This window comes from Cavia porcellus, unplaced genomic scaffold (genome assembly GCF_034190915.1).
Source record: "Cavia porcellus strain 051 isolate PalLab524CR breed Dunkin Hartley unplaced genomic scaffold, mCavPor4.1 scaffold_4, whole genome shotgun sequence".
Classification (NCBI taxonomy): domain Eukaryota; kingdom Metazoa; phylum Chordata; class Mammalia; order Rodentia; family Caviidae; genus Cavia; species Cavia porcellus.
This window is the reverse complement of record NW_026947487.1, coordinates 51854018-51878982: the sequence shown is the minus strand read 5'-3', so window position 1 is coordinate 51878982 and position 24965 is coordinate 51854018. Positions and strand designations below refer to the sequence as shown.

General features: G+C 41.6%; 1 protein-coding gene and 1 long non-coding RNA gene across 5 annotated transcripts in view; both read left to right on the top strand.

The window, feature by feature from the left end:
- The window catches only part of Nalf1 (NALCN channel auxiliary factor 1), a 543379-nt gene that overhangs the window by 263665 nt on the left and 254749 nt on the right, over window positions 1-24965 (top strand). The window lies entirely within an intron of this gene.
- LOC134475704 (uncharacterized) overlaps window positions 712-24965 on the top strand; it is a 61082-nt gene continuing 36828 nt past the window's right edge. Inside the window, exon 1 of the long non-coding RNA XR_010046888.1 lies at window positions 712-24502. This is a non-coding gene — a long non-coding RNA (uncharacterized LOC134475704). The remainder of the gene's footprint in view (window positions 24503-24965) is intronic.

The following is a 24965-nucleotide window of genomic DNA, read 5'->3' as shown; positions in this document are numbered from 1 at the left end:
ATTGCTCATGCTTCTATTTTGCCTCAGAGATATAATTTTGTTTATTCTACTGGAAAACTTTAAGCAAAATTGCTGTTTTTCTTCATTTCATATAGTTACCACATCTATTCCTCATTTATGATTGGACCCATTTGAAAGACAGTAGTCTCTGAACTGGGAATAGAGAGCATATTAAAATATTCCAGATACCAGTCTTCCCTAATTGATTATGAGAAGCTGAAATGCTGTGTTCTCTTTGGGTGTCCTAGAGGGTGTACTTGGAAATTTTGAAGCCACTTAGATAAAAACATGTGTTAGCCTACCTCTTTGACGCTGGGGAATGAGATTGTTTATTTGGAATAATTCTTCAGCCTTTTAACTGCCCTGCATATAGCATGCTATTATCTTGTTTGTACATTTCTGTCTTCTGAGGCAGCACTCTAATATATTGAGAATCAAAATATATTTTTTATATCCCAACTTTTAGGTTGTTTTTCGCTGATCAGCAGTGCCATCTCACTCCATCTTTAGATTTTGGGGAAAAAACTCACAAATGTACACAATAATAATACAAATATTTATCTACATAGACATTCTGACATTAAATTGACAGTATATTATTTCTAGATTTTTGTCCACCTCTGAATAACTATTTAGGCAGAAAAATTTAATGCCTCATCATATTCATATATATATATATATATATATATATATATATATACACATGCATTCTGAGTTTAAGAAATGTAAAACATTTCCTCTGAAGAAAGGCAAGTGTGCTGAGTATGTCAGAGGATGCAGGTTTAATGATTTCCCTCTGTCACTTCTGTCTCATGGTGATCCTGTTACCAAGAGAGGCACAGTTGTTTCCAACATGCAATCCATTTGCTCAGAACACAGTGGTTTAGTTTGAAGTGAATAGTCCGTGTGTCTGTTAAATAGTCTTTATTGTCATTCAGAATGGAAATAGTGTTTTCAGCCACGGTCTGTGCGTGAGTGCACTGTGGCTCTTTAGAGAAGAAGTATGAGAAACTGAACAATACTGTTTGCCAAGGTAACCGCAAGCACAGCAATGGCTAGAACGGTGAATAAGAAGAGGTTATAAAGCTGAAGGACAGAGAGGGTTTATGAAGTCATCATGCAGTATGAACAGCCCAGATGTTATCACCGTCCATACATGGCAGCACTATCTTAGTAGATCAAACTTACATTAGCTAGCAGATTTTCTAAGTATGAAGTTCAAAATTTCCCATTTATTCTTAACATTTTGAACAGCCATGAAGAGTTCTCTGCATCTATTCCTGCTGCTGAGTATAGAACAGCTCCAGTTAATATGCCTGTCAATGAAAATGTGTGCCTTCAGATTTCAGATCAAATCACACCAAATAAATTAAAAATTAGATCATTTTTATTACATGACAGTAGTGATACTGAAATCTGTCTCATTTGGGGAAGCACTGAGGAGAAGCCTGAGTGTTTTAAGTGACTGGAACACCTTGGACCAGCTCTGACTCAGCTTCTACACACATACACCTCTGGTACCACACCTACTCCTGTGCTGAGCATAAGTGGCTTTCGGGATATTCACAGACATGGGAAAGGCTGGCCACACTCAATGCCAGGATGGTTTCTCCATGGCCTAAGCCACTGCTCCCTTAGCTAATACCTTTCCATGCCTCAGGTCCCCTTCCTCACCAGCTCCGTGCAATCTCAATCCGCTTCTGTGTCTGTGGAGCATGTTCTATGCATTTCGTGGAAACGAACCTGTTCGCTTGGGGGCTTTCACTCAGCATGGCATCTCCAAGGTCATCTGCACAGTGGCCAGGTGACATGCCACTGTATGGCTGACCTAGCTAGTGACCCTTTGATAGGCATTTGAGTTGCTCCTGACCTTTGGATTTCATGAATTGTGGCACTCTGAACACTCGTGTACAAGTGTTTATTTTCACACCTGCTTCACATTCGTTAGAGTGGGTATATACATAGAGAAGGGTCATTGGATGGTATGGTAGCTCCGGGCTTAAACATTTCAGATGTACAGAAGTGATTTCTAAAGCCACTAGGCAGTTTTATATTTCCCCCCACAGTGTATGAGGGTGCCAGTTTCTCCCCATCATCGCCAACTATACCTATTATTTGTCTTTTTTTTCCAATGCTGGGATTGAGCTCAGGGCCTTGCACATATTAAACCCTCTACCACCAAGCTACACCCCAGGCTGTTACCTGCTTCTCTGTCTGAGCCATCCGAATGAGTGTGGTGTCTGAGGGTGGTTTTCATTTACATGCTTGGATGACTATGCTGTTGCGAATATTTGCCTGAATGTATTAGACATTTGCATCGGTTCCTCAGAGAAAGGTTAATCAGATCCTTTACACAATTATTTATTGGGTTGGTTCAACCTGGTGTTAACCTCAGCACTTAAAGTCTTGCCTGTCACCTGGGATCTCAACAGCAGGCTTTTCTGTCCAAGAGGAAGCTGCCCTTCCTTCCTCAGGCAACCCCTCCTCATCCTCTTTCCTTTCACTGCATTCTCTGCAGGAATCTTTGCCCATTTCTCTGCTCTCTCTCCTTCTCTCTTCTGTGACTTCAACTGAGAAACACTCCCCTTCCCCTCCAAGCTGGGCTGTTGGCACCACGTTCCGACCTCTGTGGCTTGGGAAGGGCTGCCAGTTACTCACCACTTCTGTGCAGACTGCTGCCTTGGTTTTTTTTTTTTTTTTTTTGGTGCCAGGGATCAGGGATAGAACTCACGACCTCACATTTGCTAAGCAGGCATTTATGCCGCTGAACTAAACCCCCGGCTCCTCAGTGTGCTTCTTACTCAGCCTTTGTGCTCTCAGGTGCTGAAGGCTTCCCAGATGCTAGAGGCTGAATGATCCAGCACTCAGACCTCACACCTGACTCCAGAGCACAAGTGTTAATCTCTAGATCCTCTCGCTCTTACTACTCCATTTTGCTTATGGTTCATTATCAACTTGGTGTGATGCCTTCTGTACTACAGGTTCACCAAGGCAGACCTCAGGTCCTGGCTTCCTGGTCTCTCTCTCCAGGTGTTCCCTGTGCCCTTCCTTTTTATCCCAGCTCTCCCTTGGTCATCTTTCAAAGCAGACATCCCTTGCACCCTCTGGAAGCTGGCCCTGCACAGCTGGCCTATCCATATGAGCTGGTAGGAAGCACCTGTGCTTCTCCCGGGGTCAACGGGCCCTGCCTGAGCTGACCATGCAGGACTGCAGAGCAGCCCCCATGTGAGTCATTGCCAGGGTCCCTGTGGCTGAATGAACAAGTGAAGCTGCCTGGACTCCAGATGTCCCCAGTTATGTGTGTAAATGTTCTAGTTTTGCTTAATAGAATGAATAAATCAATACATAATATTTTCTTTACAAAATGAGATCTTTAGGCATTTTTTGTATGCCTAAAGAGGTTTCCAGTTGTTTTTACAGTAGGATCATACTTCATTTCTATAATAGCAAAATTCCTTATATTAAGATAAAAAAGATGATAGCTAAGGTTTTTCTTCATTCTCCTGAGAGGGAAAGCTAAGCTCCTGTTGATTTAAATGACCTGTTCCTCCAAAGTTGTAGTCAGGGGTTGTGAGGAGAACACTTAGAATCAGGACACAGAATTTATAATATTATTCTTGTTGATCATCCAAAGTTAACACAAGAAAGTGCAGGAAATCTGTCTACAACACTGAAGACCCAGAATATTCAGCCAAGGACCTGGATCCCACAGCAATGTCCTGCATGAATCCAGATGAAGACCTAGAGCCTATGACTCCCACAAGACCACCTGGAGACCTAGAGCCCACGAGAAGGACTCAGGCCAGTCTGTTTTATGGATCTGCACTGGGAAGGCCCAAACATCAGCAGTGGAAGCTAAAAAGTCTATGACAGCGAGGTGAAGGGGCTGTGCTGGTAGGACAAGTTTTCCACACTAGAGCCAAGAAGTCATGCTCAAAACAAGACCAGGGCTGCCCTGAAAAGCACCATAGCCATCCTCAGCGACACAGAGGCCACAAGCTCCTCCGACAGTAAGAACAGTGGAGTACATGCCAGGAAGTCAGCATGATGAGTTTGTCCTGGAGATTAAATAGCACACAACTTCCCCCTAGGAGCCAGGAAGCCATACTCAATGTAAGGACCAGAGCTCCCCCAAAGTGAACCACAACCACTCTTACCAACGAGGTCCTGAGCACCTCTGATGACAGTGGTTGAACTCACACTGGGAAATCTAGTTATGAAGAGCTCCTCCAGGAGAACCAACCGCTCAAACAGCAACACTTAGGAGAAGTCACCATGCCTCAATGCCTCCCTTCTCCTTCTCCGTGTCTCTACTTATGCTGGTAACCTTCCTCAGGTGGGATATCTAAGCTCAGCACCATGATGATTTAATTCAGCTGGTGTTAAGTTGACCACTAATACCCAAGAATCTAAACTTCATGTCACAAAATTTTTCAAGCTGTGCTTTATCATTATTATTATTATTATTATTATTAGTGATTGGTGTTTTTGTTAGCTTTTTATGCACAGATCTCTCCTAGAGAGACAAATGTTATGAAAAGAATTTGTAGTCATTTTTCTGGGATGTTCTCACACAGGTCTATCAGTAGAACCTTCAGATTTCTTCCTAATGTCTCCAAGAACTCTGCCGATGGCCCCAGAATGCTTTAACATACACTTCATCTCACTAACCAGTGGGCATCAGTGAGGAATCGCGATCCCTCTTGGAGTTTGGGAGAGAGCTGTTTTGTCTTTTCCTGGGCAAAGTCTGACTGTTTTCTTGTCTTGATCCGCTGTTCTGTGAAGGAACAGCAGATCAAGGCATGTAACCCCTGTCAATGGCTGGTGGGGGGGATTGGAGACACTTCCTGTGAGGAGATTTATTTAATAAGGTCGTTTTTGTTCTTCTGCCTATATTTTCCTCTGTGCCATTCCTACTTACTGCTTCAAATTGCACAGAAATACCTCAAAAATAAAAACGAGATACATGTGCTATGCATGTGCTATGCACAAAGCAGCACACAGTGGAGGTCAGTGTGCGAGCTTAAAGGCTGTGTGATGATTCAGAGGAAGGACATTGTTCACTCAGAAGTCTTGGGTTTGGAATTCGACTCTTCTCCCCTTTTGACTGAATGGCTTTCTCTTCCCAAAGGAAAAAACTCACTTGAGCAAATGCACATGCCCCTAAGCCCCTAAGTTAATGCCCCTAAGCCACAGCTGCTTGGGGAAAATGTGCCATGCAAGCAGGGCAGCTTCCTGGGCAGCTGAACAGGAGCAGAGACTTTAGCCCCAAGCTTCATCTCCGGAGTGACACCAACACCTTCTTCACACAGACAGGCCGTGAGCTCTTTTCTGTCTTCGACAGTTGAATAATTAATTGCAGTACATTTGTAAGGTTATTAAAAGCTTGGTTTGGGTGGAGGAAAGTAAGGTACATAAAACTTGCTTTTCATTTTTTGTTTATTACAGGCGGCTGTCAGTGCTGATTTTAGTTCATTTAATATTCTTGCTAATAACAAGTCTAATTAAGAAATCCATTAGAAGTCTGCAAAGTTAATTTAACAGGGGGGAATCCTACTGGAGTGTTATTGGAATTGCTTTTACTAAAAGAATGCCGTGGGCTTTCATGGGTGCTTAATCAGGGTCTCTTATCATTTATATGAATTCATATGATGGAACTTGAGTATTTTTGAATGTTTATTGTTTAAACATAACTGCAAACATTTTTGACTGTTTATCTATATGTCACTGAATAAGCCATGTCTCCTGATGCTGTCAGTTGCTAGATTGTCAGTTTAGAAATTAGATAGCTTTACTCTGTATAAAATATCTAGGGTGTGAAGGAAGACCAAATGATTTCCATCCATAATGGTGTGAAATACTAAAGTTCAAGCAATGTCAGTACCAGTACCAAAGTACCAGTAGTTACTGTGGTTATTGACACTGGAGTTGTCACTCAATTGCATTTCCAAAGCAACTTGATTGCTTTTCCAAGGAAGTCTTTATTTTTCACTTCCTGGTGACTATGAATATATTCTATGTATATTACCATATATACTAGATTACTAATGTTATACTATATTACTAGCTTAGCATCTATTACTGCATAAATGTATAACCTTTGAATATATAAATATTTTAATAGACATGTGCATTAAAAGTCTGTGCTCATGACAAAGGAGTCCAAATTTCAAACAGTTTTCATGTAACAGAAGCATGCTAATTAAATGCTGATATTGGAGCTCAGAGGCACTGTATCTGAGTTGATCAGATAATTTCCTGTAGGTTAGATCTTGTCAGCCCTGCAGAGGCTAAAGGACCTGAACTGTGTTCCTTCTCAGGGCACTGAAGCTGTGTTTTGAGAAATAAGACTTTCATATCCAGTCCTAGCCCCACAGGGGGAAAAGTCAAGCCCCAAAATACTATTGATAAATGCAAACAATTGTTTCACATTCGACTCATTTCCTAACTGCACATTTATCAAAATTTCTTGAACTAGATAAATATTTCATGGTTGAGTGCAAGATGGTTGATAATAATAGGTAGTTTTCATGTGATTCCTTTTATCATAAAAACTAACCTGTAGTGATTATTCACTAGATTCCAAGTGCTATGCAGAATTTTTATTATCATTGCATGTTATAATTATTACAGTAAACATGCAGAATAGATATGATAATCATCTTACTGATCAGAAACAATCAGCAAAATGTTCCATACTTATGCAGCAGTATTTCCAACAGCTAATGTATGGAATCATTTGAGTAATTCTATAAATGAATGAACAAAAATAGTGGTATAAAAATTGAAGAAAAAATTCAGGAAAATTTTCCTAATTTCTCAGGTGAGCTCAGGTTTTCAACTGAGACCTGACTTTAATGACTGAGACTGAAAATACACATTTCACAAAGAAACAAGATCTCCATTTAAGGTCATTTGAGAACTAGAAATCCAGATGGATCTTTCACAAAGTTAGTTCAGAAAGTAATTGACCCTCATTCCATCAGAACTCAGAACCAAGATTTCATCTTGAATGTGAGGAAAATAAACATTTTCTGCCACACAGGCTAGTGACGATCCACTGCTCTCCGTATGGGAACACTTCCTCACTGATACCTAGGATGCGCGCAGAAATCTGTGAAGAAAAGCAGCTCAAGAGTCACTGCTTTTTCATCATTCCTGAAAGCCTCACAAAGACAGTGCCACTGGAGAAGTGAAAGACATTTCCAAATCAAAGAAATCTGTCCAGCAGAAACAACAGGTCCCAGTTACTCCTGGCTTCATCAGTACCTAAAAAGGAGTTAAATCTAGGAAATGGAAGTCTTAGGAACATTGGGCACTTTATATTCGGTCTGAAATCTCTTTACAAAATCAGAAAATTTCATTTGTAAATTGAGATTCTCGGAGACTGGGAACTGCAGTTTGCCACCATCCTTTGTCCTTTTTGCATCACCACCTGTATGCACCTGGCCGGAGACAGTGGTGTGCCCGCCGGGACCCTCATGGTTTGTGAACACCTGGATTCCTGCCCTGGTTCAGTAACTTAGGTATACTTCTGATGGTTCCAGAGCCTGAGATTCCCACAGAGAAAGTCAATTCTTTCAGCTCAAATGGAAACTTTTAAAACTGCTATTGAGATGTCAGAGTGAAATCAGTCCCCTCCTACTGCAGGAATCAAAGATGTAGAGTAGATGCGCTCCACCAAGATCCTCAAGTGGAAAGAGGACACACACAGCCCAGTCACTAGGCAAGCTATAATAAAGCAAGGGTCATCAACATTACATCTCGATTTTAAGATTAACTACAAATATAAGAAAGCTATGCCTTCGAGTTAAGGTTCAAATCAAAGTAACACAATCATGATGTGTGACTGAAAAAGAGAATGACTGTTAACCTTTAAAAACGGTTTACAGTCTCAGATGCACTTGCATGAATTCCCCTCATCATAGTCCCCTCCTTTCAGCCTCTCTTACCCCACATTCTTACCTCTTTCTGAAAGTCTTTTTCACGAGTGTCTCTACTTTCACTGTCTTGACTGCCTCAGTATTCTGAAGTGATTCAAAGCCTTCAACTTTCACAGTCATTTTGACTTAGGACAGAGCCAGAAGCTCCACGATGCTAGGTCTTGTGAATAAGTGCATGGGGATGCACCATAATCTATTTTGGGGCCTGCCTTTAAGATGGAGGGCAGCCCACAGAGACATTCATCACATTTTTTATATCTCACAAGAACACGTAGGAAGGGGGACTTCCAAAACTGCTGCAGGAACTGGCAGGAATGATGGGACAAATGTGCCCAAAATGAAGGGAATTCGTAGCAATGTGGGCTTTGCCGTATTTTTAAAAATTTAAACATGCACGTAGGTGCATGTTTTTTCATGCTTGTATTTCAGCTAGTCCTTCTACGCCACAGAGCATACCTATAAAGATGGTACAGCTTCTGCTTACGGGCCGTGACAGGGCTAACATGTGCCAGCAGATGTTCTGGCTTGTGGTTGTGTGGTTGTTTGAGCGAAGGGTTCTTCACACTGGTGCTCTATGCTTTACATTCAAACGATGGTTCATGCTCCATCCAGAAAAGAATATTCCGTGCAGTAGCTCATCCCACTGCAGGTGTGGGTTTCCTGGTCACAGTTGGTGTCAGAATTGTCACAGTCAACACTTAGACCAGAGTCCTGATGGGGATAAGATTTTTACAGTTTCAAACCTGGGTTTGGTGACATGTATCTATAATCTCAGCACCTGGGAGCTGAGGCGGGAGGATCACTGTGAGTTCTGGGTCTTCCTGGGCTACATAACGGGTTCAAGACAAACCTAGAATGCATAGAGAGGTGCTTCTCAAACTACAAAACAAAAAATCAAAACAGATTTTAAAGTTTCAGTTTAAAATTTATATGTAATTTGTTTTCATTTAATTTTAATATTTTAGTGAGCATCATTTTTCTGTGGTTTCTTACTAGTTTTGCTGCTATCTAATGTGATTTTTTAATGTCTGCTAGAGGCCAGCATTTTGTCTTTGGTTAGTGTATTTGCAACTTTATGTTAGAAACTGGAATAGAAATATGATTTTGTTCCTAAATTAATTTCTAAACTGCTAATTTTTCAGGGACACATATATATTTTCTGCAAATTGAAGCTCTTAAGAATTTCATTAATATCCAAGGCTAGTCAGTTATAGGGACCAGACATACAAAATAGAAAAATGAAAGTTAGAATGAGATCTATGAGAAATAAACATTTTAAATAGTCCATGTCAAAAGAAGTAGGAGTATAAATCTTTCATGCACTGTATCTTGATTAATTGTCCACTTATTCATGAAGAATCAATTTGGATTACATTATACTAGAAGCCTGATGTTTTGCCTAAACGGGACTTTCAACATTTAATAAGTTAATTTTCATGTTTATCATCACTGGGTGAACATCTCCTTAGAATGAGTGCTTTCTGCTTACCTTTTTTTTTTTAAATGCAAAAAAAGTTTTAAAAAAGATACAGAATTTCAAAAAATAATAGAACATTAACAATGGTTAGTATATTACACTGAGGAAATAAAGAAACCAAAGTCTTTTAAAGTTCTTGACGGACCCTCTTAAGAACCATCCTTGAACAAGAACACGCCTGGCCTGGGGTGGCTCATGGGAACCAGCAGGAAGGGGCGAGCTTTTACTGTAGCTCCTCGGCCGGAAATCCTCTGGCTTCTCAGAGCGGCTTCTGTTCCCTTCCTCCTTATTCTCTGGCACTTTGCTCTTGGTTGCCAGTGGGCAGCCTTCACCAACCCCCAGCACTGCGGAGGTGTTTCTGCATGATACACTAGCATGGAGATCAATTAACAGTAAAGCATTCTTCAGAAGTGCTTCTTGAGTAACCATTTGAGAGGAAAAAAATTCAGTTAAGGCAGTGCACTCAGTCAGTTTTAATGTAAATCAAAGTGTGGAAAATGATGCCCTAATCACCTAGAAAACAAACACTGATGCCGGAATGCGAAGTAGCATTGAACATTGTAAAAGAAATGAAAAAAGTCCAGAAGTGCAAGGTCCAATCAAAAAAGTGGTTAGAAGCTGGAAAGTTATTTCCAGCATGTGTTTGCAGCACACAGGCAAACAATCAGCATGTGGAGGGAAAAGACGGGGGAATGGAATGGCACCTCACAGAAGGGAATCATGCACCTGTTCAACATGAGTTTAACCCAAAGTACAATTTTGTGATATTAAATTGAGTAGAGATGGAACAGTGCTGAGGGAGTATTAAGAATGAGTGTTCATACCTCTTCCTCATTGAAGGCCTCATTAAATATGTGTTAACAGCCTGACCTCTTTGACTCTACCTCCTCTTTCAGGAACGCATCTGGAGAAAGTATCTGAGATGCAGATACTTCAGAAATTCAGTAGAGAATTACATGTATGAGAGCACAAGGTTTCATTCCAGAGATTTTGCACACCTAAAACTTCTCAGTGAACACCACAGTAACAAGTGGCAGTACCCGTTGCATATTTCTGGCATTTGTGTGTTTCTCTTTATTATTTCTGAAACTGTATTGTGAACATGGTGAAACAGTTTGGAGTTCATTTGCTTGTGTTTCTTTATTGTCATCTGCCTTGCAGAGACCATTAGCTGCAGTGTCTGTACAGACTCCAGTTGCTGCAATTATTGGAGAATTGGTATTTTTTTTTCTATATGGATTTAGTGACCTGCACTTTTGCTTTTCCTGTTTATTGTGGAAGAACAGCTGGGTTGCTCAGGCTATGGCACTCATGTGGAAGGAGTCCACTTCTGCATGCATACACCTGGAGAAGAAAGAAATAGTCACAGCCTGTATATCAAAGCCCACATCATATTTCAGCCTTAGAAATGTTGAAATAAATTTCTTGGATGACACTGCGTTGCCTGCAGTTGTATTGTCCTCAGTCACTGGTGTTCTGCTGAGCACTCTCTGGGTGTCACATTCTGCAGGGCTGTGGGTATAGTGCTGACCAGGTCCCTGGTTTAATGCCAGTGTGGGGATCAGAAGCAGACTGGAAACTAAATGTGCAGAATTAACCCTTGGGACAGACTCCATGAGGAGAGGAGAAGGGGTTTCTGGGAGTTTGTACTGTGGTGGAGCTGGGGTGCCTCATTGGAGAGGCTGTACCAGCCTTACAGCAGAGCCCCGCACAGGCTCTGAGAGGCTGGGAGCCACCTGTGCAGCCCCCTGCGCTGGGTGGGTGATGGCTGCAGAATCTAGGCTCTGCTTCCCTGGCTGTCACCCTCACTGTGTACCTGAGGGATGAGGATGGCAGGTAGGGCACAGTCTGTGTTTGGGTTAGGTCCTGTTCACAAAGCCACCTAGCAACTCCACGATCTCCCTGTACAATGAGGCACCTTGCTTAGGAGGGCTCAGCGTTCTGGCTCTCTTGGAAACTGCTGAGCTGCCTGCCTGTCTGCACTGTTTGTCCTTATGAGGTGATCAGATCTTGATTCGGGCTCTGAAGAGGGGTGACAAAGGCCTTGGATTCTCTACTCCTTTCCACCTCTCATGGGGAAGCAACTCCTCTCAGAAGTCAGATGTGCAGTTTGTTCTTTTCTGACAGTGAAGAGTAGATGCGAGGATAGAGGAGGTAAAGAGCAGGAAAGATGCAGAGAGAGAAGCTCCTGAGAGACAGAAGAGGTCCTCAGAGTGGGTCACAGTTAGGGCTCTGCATCAAGAGTATTCTACACAGTAAAGTCCCAATCTGGGTAGCAATGGATCAAAGCATAAGCAACCTACCGGTCTACAAGTGTGGTTCCTTGGGCAACTTTGAACCAGCAGGGAAGTGAGCATGCACCAAGGGAACCAAGTGAGCATCCAAGTTAGCTTGTTGGAATGTCTCATGTAAAACAATGCAATCCTAAAAGAGATGGGGCCTGGGCAGGGGACTTCTGGTCACCCACCTGGATTCTGTCACCCTATCTCAGCTCATTGGACCAGGTATGCTAATTGCAGTGTAATCTCAAGCTGCCATGTATCTCTCGGGTGGCTTACAGGCCTGGTTATATTTTGATGGACTCATCTCCCACACTCCCTCCTTTGAAAGCCCAAGCCCTCTCTGGAAGCCTATTAGTTTCTACCTTGCTCCGTTGTCTACAGTGCGACCCCTGCACATGCATAGCATCATTGACGGAGCTGGGAAGTGTTTGGCTGCTGCTGGGCAGGTGGGCATCCCAGGAGAGCTGGTTAGGGGCTTCTCGGGAATATCATCCTAGAGAGAGGATTCTAGTGCTGAACTAACATGCTCCACTCATGCAGCATGAGGCCTGGGGCCGAGGGAAGTCAGAGGGACGAGGATTGGGGAGTGCTGTGGAGAAATTTGCCTGCTATCTCTCTTGTGGGTTAAGCAAGTGAAACACAGTGCAAATGAACAGATAGGGCTGCAGTCTGGAATGTTCCAGAAAGGACGTGCTGGGCAATCCATGGGAACATGATGTACGATCTGTACTTCCATGGAAAATATGCAGGGCAAGCTGGGAGGAAGACTCCAGGGGCAACACCACATGGCTTTGAGATAGAAACTCATGCCACTAACTATTGTGCCCTCTTCTAGTCATGAAAATATTCAGTCCTGCTTTGATTTCTTTGGTTACTTGTGCAGTTGTATTCTCAAATTTTGAACAACACATAAGAGTGGCTTAATACAGTAATGGACATAGGGTCCTTTGTTGTACACCAAATGAGTCCTTTCTGTGTGATCAACTCCCTGCTGAATTCAACAGCAGCTGACACCATCCTGGCTCACACTGCCCTCTCTTCCTACATGGGATGCTAACTGGGGCTTTCCATGCTGTCTGCTAGTACCCAACTTTCTCTGCACTGTGGCTACTGCTCCTGGAGGCAGGACAAGCTCCTGTGATGCCCTGAAGGTGGGAGGAGTTGAGAACCTGGCTGTCCCAGCCATTTCCAAAGATGGAAAGGAAATGAGACTCAGTGCATGCCTCTGTCACTGCACAGGTTTTTATTCAAAAGAATTCAGTGCCGCCAAAAGAGCATCAGTGTCACACAGTTAAAATGTGTTTGTGTATTTTTAAACCAAGGTGCATGGTTTTATTTTCCTATGAGATGAAGTTGCTATTTCTTACATGCATAAGCCAGTGAGCACACTTAAGAAAATAATTTTCCTAATCAGATAAAATACATTGGTTTAAAATTACCATTACAACCTATAAATTGTTCTATTATTGTTTAAATTAGTTGCATAGACATTATTAAATAATGTGCTAGTAATTTAAGAATGTCTGTGTTTATATACATTTGCATGTAATTAAGTTGTTCTTTCAATTACATTAGCAATGGCCACATTCATGTTAATGTATCAGTTATGTTCACATTTCTTGGTACTAAACTACCTGCTTTTGAAGTACAAGAAATATTTTTTTTTTCTTGAAGTTTTTTCATATTGAAGCCACACTTCTGTTTTTAGCTACTAGCAAAGAAAAGTTGTGTATGTGTAGGGGGATAGGGGAAATATCATGCGTATATAGAATTAAATTTGTCCTAACTGAAAATTAACCTTTTAAACTTCAAGAACTGAGCATGTCTGTGCAGCTTTCAGAACTGCATTTCTCCCCTTTGGACACTGAGATTTCCTCTGCATTTCCTGGAGATTTCCTTTGAAACCTTCTGCAGATGTTCACAATCTATCCCAGAAGGGCCCAACTACAGCAGGGCTAACAGAGCTGTCCCAAGCCATACTCCTTTTCCCCAGCACAGAGACCCCAATCCCTGTGGGTTACCAGCTCCAATTCCTCCGACGAAGACCAGCACATACTGTTCTACCTGACATGTTTTGCTTTTATTCCTGTACTACGTATGGCAGTAAGAAAATCATACTGAACCTTTCACTGGGTTTAATTAGAAAACCCCAAATGATACATTGCAAATATTGTGGCTTTATGAGTCATCTTGCTTGAGTTTTAGTCCTCTTGTTCCAGAGTGGCATTGGAACTTCAGCATAGTGTCAGCTGTGTCACAGCACGGTTAAACCACACCTATTCTCAATTTACCTTCCTCCTGGTCCTTAGCAGACAAACACTATCTAAGCTGTCTCTTGTCCGAAAGTGTTTTCACGGCACACTTTTCTCTGAGTGCACTCACCAGCTGTTTCTTCATCGTGGAGGATCTTTAGAAATCAGGCAGCTCCTCCCTAATTTTGAATGCTTTAAATTTAAGGATTTTTGAACAATAAAGCATGAGTTAGATTTTGTGTACATGACTAATTCTAGGCCTGCAGATTCAGATTATATTTTCTTGTTTCACCGTTCAAATTGGATCAATTCTGTTGTAAAAGCAATTCCTACCACTTCTTAAGGTCCCTTGCTAAACAACAAGTTTCAATTATTTGTGTTCCTATTATAATTTTATGATTAGAGTGCAATTCAATCCTTTGACATTGTCAGGCTTACTGTGTTATTGTTGAAAACAATTCATGAGATGAACAATTCACCCTAAATTATCCACAAGAATAGGCATCCTTGATAGCACTCCCTTAAATCTCCATTGGTGGACACCTCGATAGAAGAGAGCAACCAGGGCACAGGCATCAGGGAAAAGGCAGGAGAGAGAAACCCAGCAGAGAAGCCTGAACGCTTTCCTTCCATGGATCCCGATGGAGGATGCCAGCACAAAGACAGCTTCTGGCAGAGAGAGAAGACTGGGTTATCCTAGAAACATACACCAATTTGTCTGAACACATTGGTGTTCCTGATAAAAGTAGAGATGGAGGATAAATAGCTCTTATTACATAAAAGGCAGGAAAATCTGGACAACAAGAAAGAAAATCTAGACAACAGGGGTGGAACCTGGGCTATAGTACTGGTCTAGGACTAGTATAGTACTGGCCTAGCACATACAAGGTCTTGTGTTTGGTTCCTAGCACCACAAAAGTAGAAAGAGAGAGAGAGAGGAAAATAGATAGATGATAGCTAAATAACAGAGAGAAATGAAATTTACAACTCTTGTTCTGTGAAAGACAATGCAAATATTAACCACAAGCCATTAAAGCAGAGAGGGATTATTTCTAAAGTATTTATCAGATGTATTCAGAATATTAAAGACTGCTCATAACTCAGCAGAATAAGAAAAACAATTTAATTTTAAAATAGGAAGAAAATATGAGGAGATAAACATTTATCTAACAGGATGTATGGATAATAAGTAAGTACATGAGAAGATCATTAGCCATTACAGAAATGCAAATTTAATAACAGTAAGGTACCACAACGCATTAGAATGAGTAAAATTAAATGTATATTAAATGTACACAATGTAAAATTAAATATAAACCACTGTGTGCTGATAAATATGTAAAGCAATCTTTAAAGCAAAGTAGCTCAAAAATAGCACCACACAGTAGGGTGCTTCTGGAGAAGAGTTTGACAAATTCTTGCAAAATTAAAATTAATTGTGTATTTTATCGTCTGTTCTACATCAGCATATGTATTTGCGTATGTTTCTATGTCGATGATACCTGTACTCCATTTGTAGGTGTCCCAGTATGAAATCATAGATGTAAGGGTTATATCAGGGAGAGAAAGCATTCCCAAAACATGCATACTTCTTCCTGCTGATAGGCCATTCTGGAAATGGGAGGGCTGCGGAAACAGTAGAGTAATGTCTGCCACTCAGTACTGGAGAGGAGATGATGTGATTTTAAAGAACTGCTATAAGGCGGTTTTGGGGGTTTTGGGGATTGTAGTGTAATGATGGTGGTTGTATCAAAGCAGTGATATTTAAGCAGTGCAAACACAAAAATTAGTTTAATTGCAAGTTAATTTAGTGGATGTTTTCTTGAAAAGTTCCAGAGTGGCTGACTTCTGCAGTTCAGCTCCTCCAAAGCCCTGAGGAGCAGCAGTCAGACCCGGGTGTGAACCTGTGAAACTCCCATTCTCTCTGCCTCCTGGGATTTACTTTCTTCCAGAGATCAAGTTCTCAGCTGTTACTCTGAGATGTTTAAACTCACAGCTTTCAAGCTTGCATCTGCTGAACTCTGGCTCTGGAAATCATCTGAAGTGGAGAATGTGTAAACATTACATATACAGGAACTCTGCAGAGAGCAATATTTCCTTCCTGAACCTGAGGTTTTGAGTTCCTTAAACTGCCCAAGTCAAGTAAACATCTAAGCCGTCGTCTTTCCTTAGTATCCTGCTTTCCTCGTGAATCAGGCCCTCGATACCAAAGATGCTCTAAAGACCTTACTGCAGAGTGCTTGGAGGGGACTTGGGACCAAGGAAGATTCAAGTACTGATTGTCATTACTTGGTGTTCTAATTCCATTTTAAAAATCATCTCGTCTACCTTCTGTCATGGTGCCCTTTCCTTATTTTTCTGTTCTTTGGCTGATCATTCCATTCTAAACTCTTCTATAAGTTTTTCTTCCACTCTCAAAATGGTGGAACATACTGACATTTTATTAAAGTAGGAGAAATTTGGACATGTAGACATTTTATAATGTAGAGACTTGTCACTGTTGATTCTCTCCTTTCAAACGCGTTTTTCTTGACAAAGGGCGTTAGTCATCCTGGCTTTGTCTCACAGTTAACCCTGGATTTGGCATCTGAGTCTGTGCCCTCTGCTCTGGTCTCATTGACTCCACAGCCCATTTCCAATCATCTGGTGCATCTTTGTGTCTTTCCTGGACTTTTTGGAAATGTGTATTTGGACAGGTTTGTATGTAAATGCACAATACTTTACTTGTAATGTTCCCCGGGATGTAGCACAAACTCTGTGTAGTAGAAAACTCATTCTTGCTGAAGATAAGAATAGAAATTTTCATCCATTAGTGATGGAAATTTAACCTTAGCACAAATTTTGAGTATAAATCATTATCTTGGGGAGGGGTGAAAACAAACCCGAAACATTAAAAGCATTCCCATGTCTGTCAGTAGAGGATTATCTACATAAGTCAAAGGTAATCTTTTATAGTGCAGCTTTTTCTAGCCTTTGTAGGTTTATATTTATTGATATAAAATGCATCCTTATATTTTTAAATCGCAATAAGAGGTTGCTTCATAACATATGTTAGGATTGTTTTATTTTTATTAGGACAGATTTGCAGGACATAGTGAGCACATTCACTGTGGGGAGTGTGCGCCTGGACCCAGCACATCTTTGTTCTTCTTACCCCCCCCCCTTCTTCTCGCTTCTCTCCACCTCCCTCTATCTCTAGCTCCTCTTCCCATTGGCCAAAGATCTACTTGTTTAATATTAATCTTCCTAGGCTTCATAAGATAATCTCTTTCTTGACCAGAAATGCATCCCCATTGGAGGATGAAATCTAAAGACAAATGTGTTCTTACCTTTATCTTCAGTGTGCCCATTATGCAGCCTGCCTTCATCCCATTTGAGGGTGATCCTAACTGTCTAGACACCATTCATAGAGCCCAGGGAAACCCCCTTTCAGAGCACAGCCTGTCCTGCTCCAGTGCCCTGCCGTATGGGAGCTTTGTGGCTTGCTGTGTCCATATTTCTGAGGAGAGACTGAGGCCGGCACTGAATCTCAATGTCCCCACTCTGTGGTGGTGTGTGTACAGGTGCAGCTTGCAGCTGGGATTTGGGCACACCTCAGACTGCTCAGCTGTGCTACCCTGAGAATTGCGGTGCCTGTGGTGGCTGCAACTGGGCAGTGACGTCTTGACATTCCTGAGTGTCCCAGAGGAGCAGCAAGTGTTGGAAAACAGCTTTGGATTAACCCCTCCTTATGATTCTCTTTCAGGAATTTTCCCTGGATAATTTTATGACTATTGTTTTCCTCTGACATATTTTCCTCTTTTCCTTTGGTTTTCTCTGACATATTTTTCTCTTTTCAAACACCACCGCGTTATCCACTCTTGCAGACCATGATCGCCAGCCTCCAGTTTGAGATGAAAAAGCAGAAAATGGAACTAGTTTTTGATGTGTTGGGGTTGTGACTTTAAACTCTTGAATTTCTCCAATGTGTCATTTTGGGCAAAATTTATTTCAAAAGCATTTAGATACTGCAAGATCTCCTAGAAAAGATCATAGATTCAATATTCTCTCTCAGATACTGTGATCTGAAGGATAAAGTGAATCTGTGATGAAACCTAGTGGTGCTCTATAGAGAGAAACCTCAGTGTACTCAAAAAATCCTGGAAAAGATAAAAAATATGACATCAAAACCGAAGGAATAAGCTAAAACCACAATGAAGAGAAATGTTCATTTGCAGAGGTGCTGATGGATTGAGTTGGTCGGGCAGAATGACAGAGTACGAGGAATAAAAGTAGTCTTCTTTTCAGCAGTGTGCATGAAGGGGTGTGGAGCCCAAGAAAGAGATGCAATAGGGTAAGGCAGGAAAAGAGGACTTGATTTTGGAAATTTCATTTTCTTTGCTGCCACTTGATAAGTGTATTATTTTCTCTTTGCATTGCAAGAAGACAGGATGCTGTCTGAACAGGGTTTACCTCCTTATGATCTAAACCAGGATTTTTAACTTTCCAGTGTCTTGGAATCTTGGGAGACCTTATCCTTGAAAGAGGAATATAGTTTGATTCTGTATGGGTGAAAGTTGTATGCTTGTCTGTGTGTGCTTGTCCCTTTGTCTGCGTGTGTGTGCGTGCATGTGTATGTATGTGTGCGAGTTATATATTAAAAACTGGTGGTCAGCTTAATGCCAGCAGATTAAATCAAAATGGCGCTGAGCATAGAAGTTTCACCTAAAAAAGTTGCCAGCATAAATAGAGTGGGGAAGGAGAAGGAAGGCATTGAGGTGTTGAGGCACTGAAGCATTGTGGGTTCTCCTACGTGTTACTGTTTGAGCCATTGGTTCTCCTGGAGAAGTTCTGGTCCTCACATTGAGCATCCCTTCCTGGCTTCAGAGGGGAAAACCTGTGCTGCCTGGTCTCCAAAATGAATTCGTCACGCTGCCTTCCTGGCATGTACTAGACTGTGCTTATCGTCAGAGGAGCTCAGGGCCTCTGTGTCGCTGAGGATGGCTGTGGTGCCTTTCAGGAGACCCCTGGTCTTTGTTGTGAGTGTGACTTCTCGGCTCCAGTGTAGAACCCTCAACCTACCAGCACAGCTCCTTCACCCCGCTGGCATGGACTTTCTGGCTTACATTGCTGACCTTTGGGCCTTCCCGACATGGATCCATAAAAGAGACTAGCGTGAGTCCTTCTAGTGGGCTCTGGACCTCCAGTTGGACTCTTGGGAGGCATTGTCATGAGCTCTGGGTTTTTATGTGGGCTCATGTGGGACATTGCTGTGGGATTCAGGCCCTTGGCTGAATATTCTTGTCTTTAGTGTTTTGGACAGATTTCCTGCATTTTCTTGTGTTAACTCTGGGTGACCATCATAAAATAAAATTATAAACTACATGTCCTGTTTTTAATTGTTCTCCTCACAACCCCTGAGTACAATAGTATGTGTGTGCATGTGTGTGCATGTGTGGAGCTGCCTACTCTTTCAACCTCCAAGGCCTGTGTGTGTGTGTGTGTGTGTGTGTTGTAGAAGCAGAGTGCTTGTGGAAGAGGAGCAGAACTCAAACCTGTCCCTCTGTTCCCAGACAGTTCAGGAAAGCACAGTGTCAGAAGCAATCTGTGAATTGTTGTAAAATTCTCTTTTGTGTATTACGTACCCATCCACTTAGTTTATAATGGTTGCCTTTTGCAGCTGTCTTTTAACTCAGACAGGAAAAACTAAGCAATTACAAAAAATACATCTAGAATTCCATGCATACTTAAGTAGTAAAATTTACTTGTGTTCTCCAATTCCTCATGTGGATTTGGGTTCTTCCTACCATCCATCCATCCAGAGGAACTTCTCTCAGTATTTCTGGTAGACGAGCCCTCACTGTGATGGAATCTCTTTTATCAGGAGATGTCTAGGATTCTCTACTTTTTTGAAAGAAAGTTTTGGTGGAGGTAGAATTCTTGGTTGACAGACTTCTCCTTTCAGTTCCTTCAACATAGTGAGATTTAATATTCCTTCTCCTTAATATCCTGTACTGCCTACTGACTTCCAGGGTTTCCAATGAGGAATAAACTATTAATCTTATTGAAAATCTGTTTAATAAGGATAATTTCTCTGTGGCACCTTTCAGCATTCAATTATGATGTATCTTCATGTAAATCTCACTTTGTTTGACTTAGAGCCTTGAGCTTCTTGGAACTGTAGACTTGTCTCTTATTAAATTTAGGAACTTTTCATGCATTATTTCTTAAGGTATTCTTTTTTCTCTTCCTTATTATACCCTTTTTTCTGAAGCTTTCACAATATTTATGAAATATAAAAGACCTAATCTAGGACAACAAAATGAAAGAGGGCATCAGTAGAGCTAAATAGGAATACAGTTTGTATGCATTGTACTAAAATTAATTTGACATTAATACAAATTAGATTGTGATAAATTAATATGTTGCTAATTTTCAAGGCAACCACTAATAAAATAATTTTGAAATACATAGTAAAGCAAAATATGAGAAAATCTCAACTTTAAAAATACATATTTTGAATAGAAGAATATGTTAATGAAAGAAGTGAGACGAAAGGCATAGCACCCATATCCTTGTTTGTAGCAACACAATTTATAACAGTGAGATCTTGGTGATCACAGATAGATAAAGAAAATATGGGCTGCATGGACCACTGCTCCATATAAACAAAGATAAGTTAAAAGTTGGTGTTTATAGGGCTGGGGATTTAGCTCAGTGGCATAAGCGCCTGCCTTGTAAAGCAGGCAGTCGTGAGTTCGATCCCTGGTACTGATAAAAAGCAAAAAGACAAAAAAAAAAAAAAAAGTTGGTGTTTATTAAATAACTCATGTTAATTTTTGCAACTGGTTTAAGCAAAACTTTAATCTTTAGATAGAGTGAATATTTTCTTATTTCAGTGAATATTTTCTTATTTAAAAAAAACCTAGATGGCTCAGAATTGCATTTGGTGGTGTTCAGTTAAGGAATAAGAATAAAATGCATTGATATTAAATGCAATTTAATTACAATAGAAACTTCCAAAGGGTAGGCACCATACAGAATGTTTTTCTAAATGTATTTAATATTGTCTTAATATTTCACAGGGTCTGAAGTTTGGCGATGAATGATGAAAATGGTATAAATAATACATTTGAGAAAGGTCAAATTTAATTGTGGAATTAAACACAGCTCCTCTGGTCAGTGCATGGTATGTGCTTGTATTTAAAGATGACATCTCTGCACCGGCATGAGTTTTGCTATTCATTATGGTGTGTGTAATGAGCATGGAACTTCAAACACGCTCTCTGCTCTCAGACATCGCTTTTTGCTGTATTAATGGATCAGCTGGTTTCAGCTGTATTTTGGAACCTATCCTTTCTTTTTTCACATCCAAGTCCCCAAGCCCTGATTCATCTGTTATTTTCAGAAACTAGATGGGTGCTCTTTCTTGCTTTTGGATCAAATACCAACTTTTTTCTCCTTAATATCCTCAGGTCATGCCCAACAGCTTCAAGTGAAGAATGAAAATTTTCATTTTATTTTCAGAGCCCTTGAGTTAAGCCAGCCTGAACGTGTGTCGCTTTCTCATCCCACTCTGCTCAGCCCAGAATACCCCATTTGTAGTGGTCTTCGTGAGCCCCTTTCACTCCTTAGTCAATACCTGAGACGTGATTTCCTTCTAAATTATCGGAGCTGCCCACTCTTTCAAACTCCACGGCCTGGAATCATTCCTTTTTCCTTCCTGCAAAATCTGTCTTTGTAGTGTGAGGTGGGAGAAGCTCTCCTCCTGCCAGCTAGGTCTGCAGGGAGCGCCCTCAGGGGCTGTCCAGCAGCTGAGGTGGAGGAAAAAGTGCAGAAGGTAACCTGGGGAAGAGGGATGTAGAAACTCCAAACTCACAGCCTCTGGGGATGCGTTACAGCACCTATGGGGCAACACCTGGTCACTGCCAACAGCAACCTCAGCAGTGAACCCAGGCTTTGCAGCTGGACAGAGTGGATGGCAAACCCTGGGTTTGCTATTCTGGAGCTATCCGAGCTGTGGCAGACTTTGCTCATTTCTTAGATCTGTTCCTTCCCTGAATTGTGGATACCACAGCATTGCCAATGATGGCAGGTTGTTTACAAGGAGTAAGTGGGTGGATTCTTAGAAATCCTCCATGGCATGGGATCTGAAACGTCAAGCACTCAACATAGTGAGATTTAATATTCTTTACTCTTCATGCTTCAGTTTGTAAGGGCGTATCTTCTGGTGATCAGTCTTCCACAACTAACTATCCCTTGGTTAACTTGAAGTTTTGGAAACTGGATATAATTCAACATTTTGTTAAAGAAATACGCTGTCTCAGTATGAGTTATTTCCATGGTAATTGCAGTGTGTTTTTGCAATCGGAGAGCGCTTCATCCTAAAATTTCATCATCAAAGGGTTATCCGTTTCGAAGGATCGTCCATGTACCAATTTTGTAAATAAGTAAACTTGGAGAATGCAAGTAACCTGCTCCTGGTCCCGCTGGCAGGTTCTGTCACCAGCTTTGTCCTCTTGGGGCCTACAGACATGAGTCTCTGGGAATGGAGCTGTGTCTTTGCACTCTGCAGAAAAGTTTGTTAAATATTTTTTCGGTAAACCATGGTCAAGGGCAAGCACACTGTCAGTGCTTCCCAGCACACCATGCTTGCTTAGTCTGCGGACTTCTTCACCTTTCTGTCCTGCTGTCTTTCCAGTGACTTAGCTAATCTGACATCAGTGAAAATATAGAGAAGAGCATGAGTTTGAGTTTAGACAGACTGGGCTTTGAATTCAGCTCAAGCTTTAATATGCTTTGTGATATTGACCAAATCCTTAAACTCCTCGAGCAGAGTGAAAGACAGGATTCTGTTAAAAAAAAAAAAAAAAAAAAAAAAAAGCAACACATAGTGTATTATTCCACACTGCCATGTGGAAGGCAGAAGTCTTTTTCAAGCAATTCAGGTGTGCAGGACAAATTTTCCTGTGATCACTTAAATCAGTCTGGGCCATAAATTTGATCTTCAGTTTTATTGCTGACCAAACTGACCCTCAAACCTGGGATCATACAAAGATTTCAAGCTTTTTATTCTGAACAAACAAAAATAGAAGGTAATTCTGGAACCAAGGTCCAGTAACCTTGAAAACATCCCTTTCCCATGACTAGTGAGTCTTGAGGTCTAATTTCACACCCCTTCCAAATGGCCTTGGGATGTAGAGAAAGAGTCACACTTGTTTTTCAACCCTCATGGGTTCTTAGTTGGAAAAGCCTCCCCTAACAAAAGACAGACTAACAAGAGCAAAGTAGGTAATTAATATGCACATGTCACAAAGTGCCGGGAGGATGCCTAGTTCTCAAAGACATAGCTTTGGGTTCTGGTTTATATATAGTATCTTAAAAAAAAAAAAAAATCAGTGTCTTCTTAGACAAGACCAAAGCAAAGGAACTCTGTGGCTCTCTGGGCTGCCCACCTGTGGAAAGGCCAGTGTGTGGCTGCCAGCAGCTAGTTAATAAAGCTTGTTACTGTGTCTCCTTTGACCATCTCAGAAGGTCAGGGCCTGATGCCGCCTTCTCAGTTAACCTGTGTTGCTGCTGAGAGAGTGGGGAGAGGATGTCTTTTGTCTTTATTGATCCGTGCTCTGCTTGCAGCCAAGTAGAGGAGGTCAGTGAACTTTCTTTTCTGTACTGCTTTCTCTCGAGTACTTCCATCTCATCCATCCTTCCTGCTGGAGTGGCTGATTCTGGTCGCCCACAAGCCCAAACTAACTCCTTCCTTCCTTAGTTTCCCTTTGTGTTGCTTACATAATTCTCCTAAAAGAGCCATCACCTCCCAAAGCAGGGGCCAGTGTCAAGGGCACGTGTGATCCTCTTTGCTCCCAAGTCCTGCCAGGTGTATGGGAATAAGGCAATATTTTGACTATTATTAGAAAGCCACCCTCATTCATTTTGCAGAGAGGTACACCTCTCCTTTTTATAAGAACATGAAATCTTAATTAGCACAGGTATCAGAAAGTAAAAAAAAGACAGGGTGATCTTGTCATAAACAACTTCTTCTCCCACAGTGCGATCCTCCTGGGAGGGAGTCAGGGAATTGCAAAAGGCTGGCTGAGGGCTTAGAGAGACCAACATGATTCATGTTGTGTGGACAGCAGAAAATAGATCACTAAGGCAACTTCTCTGGAGGCTGCAATTATTTTTCAAAGTAGGAAAGTTAAATGATAACTTCAACCAAGTTAAAAGTAAAATAAATTATTGCCACCAAACGTCTTAGGCAGCGATAGAGGTTATGGATGTGCTAACCACCAACTGCCTAATGCAGAAAGCATTTCTGACTAATGCAGAAAGCAGGGAGAACTTCATTTTTCCAAAATTAAATTCTGTTCTCTGTGTCTCTGTTTCTCTATCTCTCTCAGATATTAAGGGTTGAAAACCAGGACTTCACACTGAGCAGCATCCTTGGACAATCTTTTTCTGAGACTGAGTCTCAGTAAGTTGTCTAGTCTGGGGTCAAACTTGAGGTACGACTGACTCAGCCTCCCAGAGTGACTGGACTCCTTATTTTCAAATGCGTATCGTCCTTTCATGGTAAAATATGTTCTTGTGAAATATTTATCTTGGTAGTAATGGCTCAGAATGAACTGAAGGAAGTTGTTTTGGATGACTAATTGTAACAGACCTCTTCATGCAGTAGTCCCCAGTCCTGGGCCACTGTGCTGGGCCTGGAGGTGAGTGGCCAGGCAACAGGAGCCACTGCATCTATGTCCACAGCTGCTCCCAGCCACCTGTGTCACCCTCTAGCTCTGCCTCCTGTCAGATCACCTTCTGAGTTAGTGTCTCACAGGAGAGAGTGAAAATCCCCATGGGGAGCTGGGCGTGTGTGGGTGTGAATGTGTGTGTGTGTGTGTGTGTGTGTGTATGTGTGAAAGACCCAGGCCCAGGCCGTGAGCTTCCTCTGAGAACCTGAAAAAGCTTTGGCTTAGGGTGTAGCTCAGCATGAAGGCCTTGAGGTTCAGTCCCCAGTCACCCAGTGAAAATGGAGAGGAGAGAA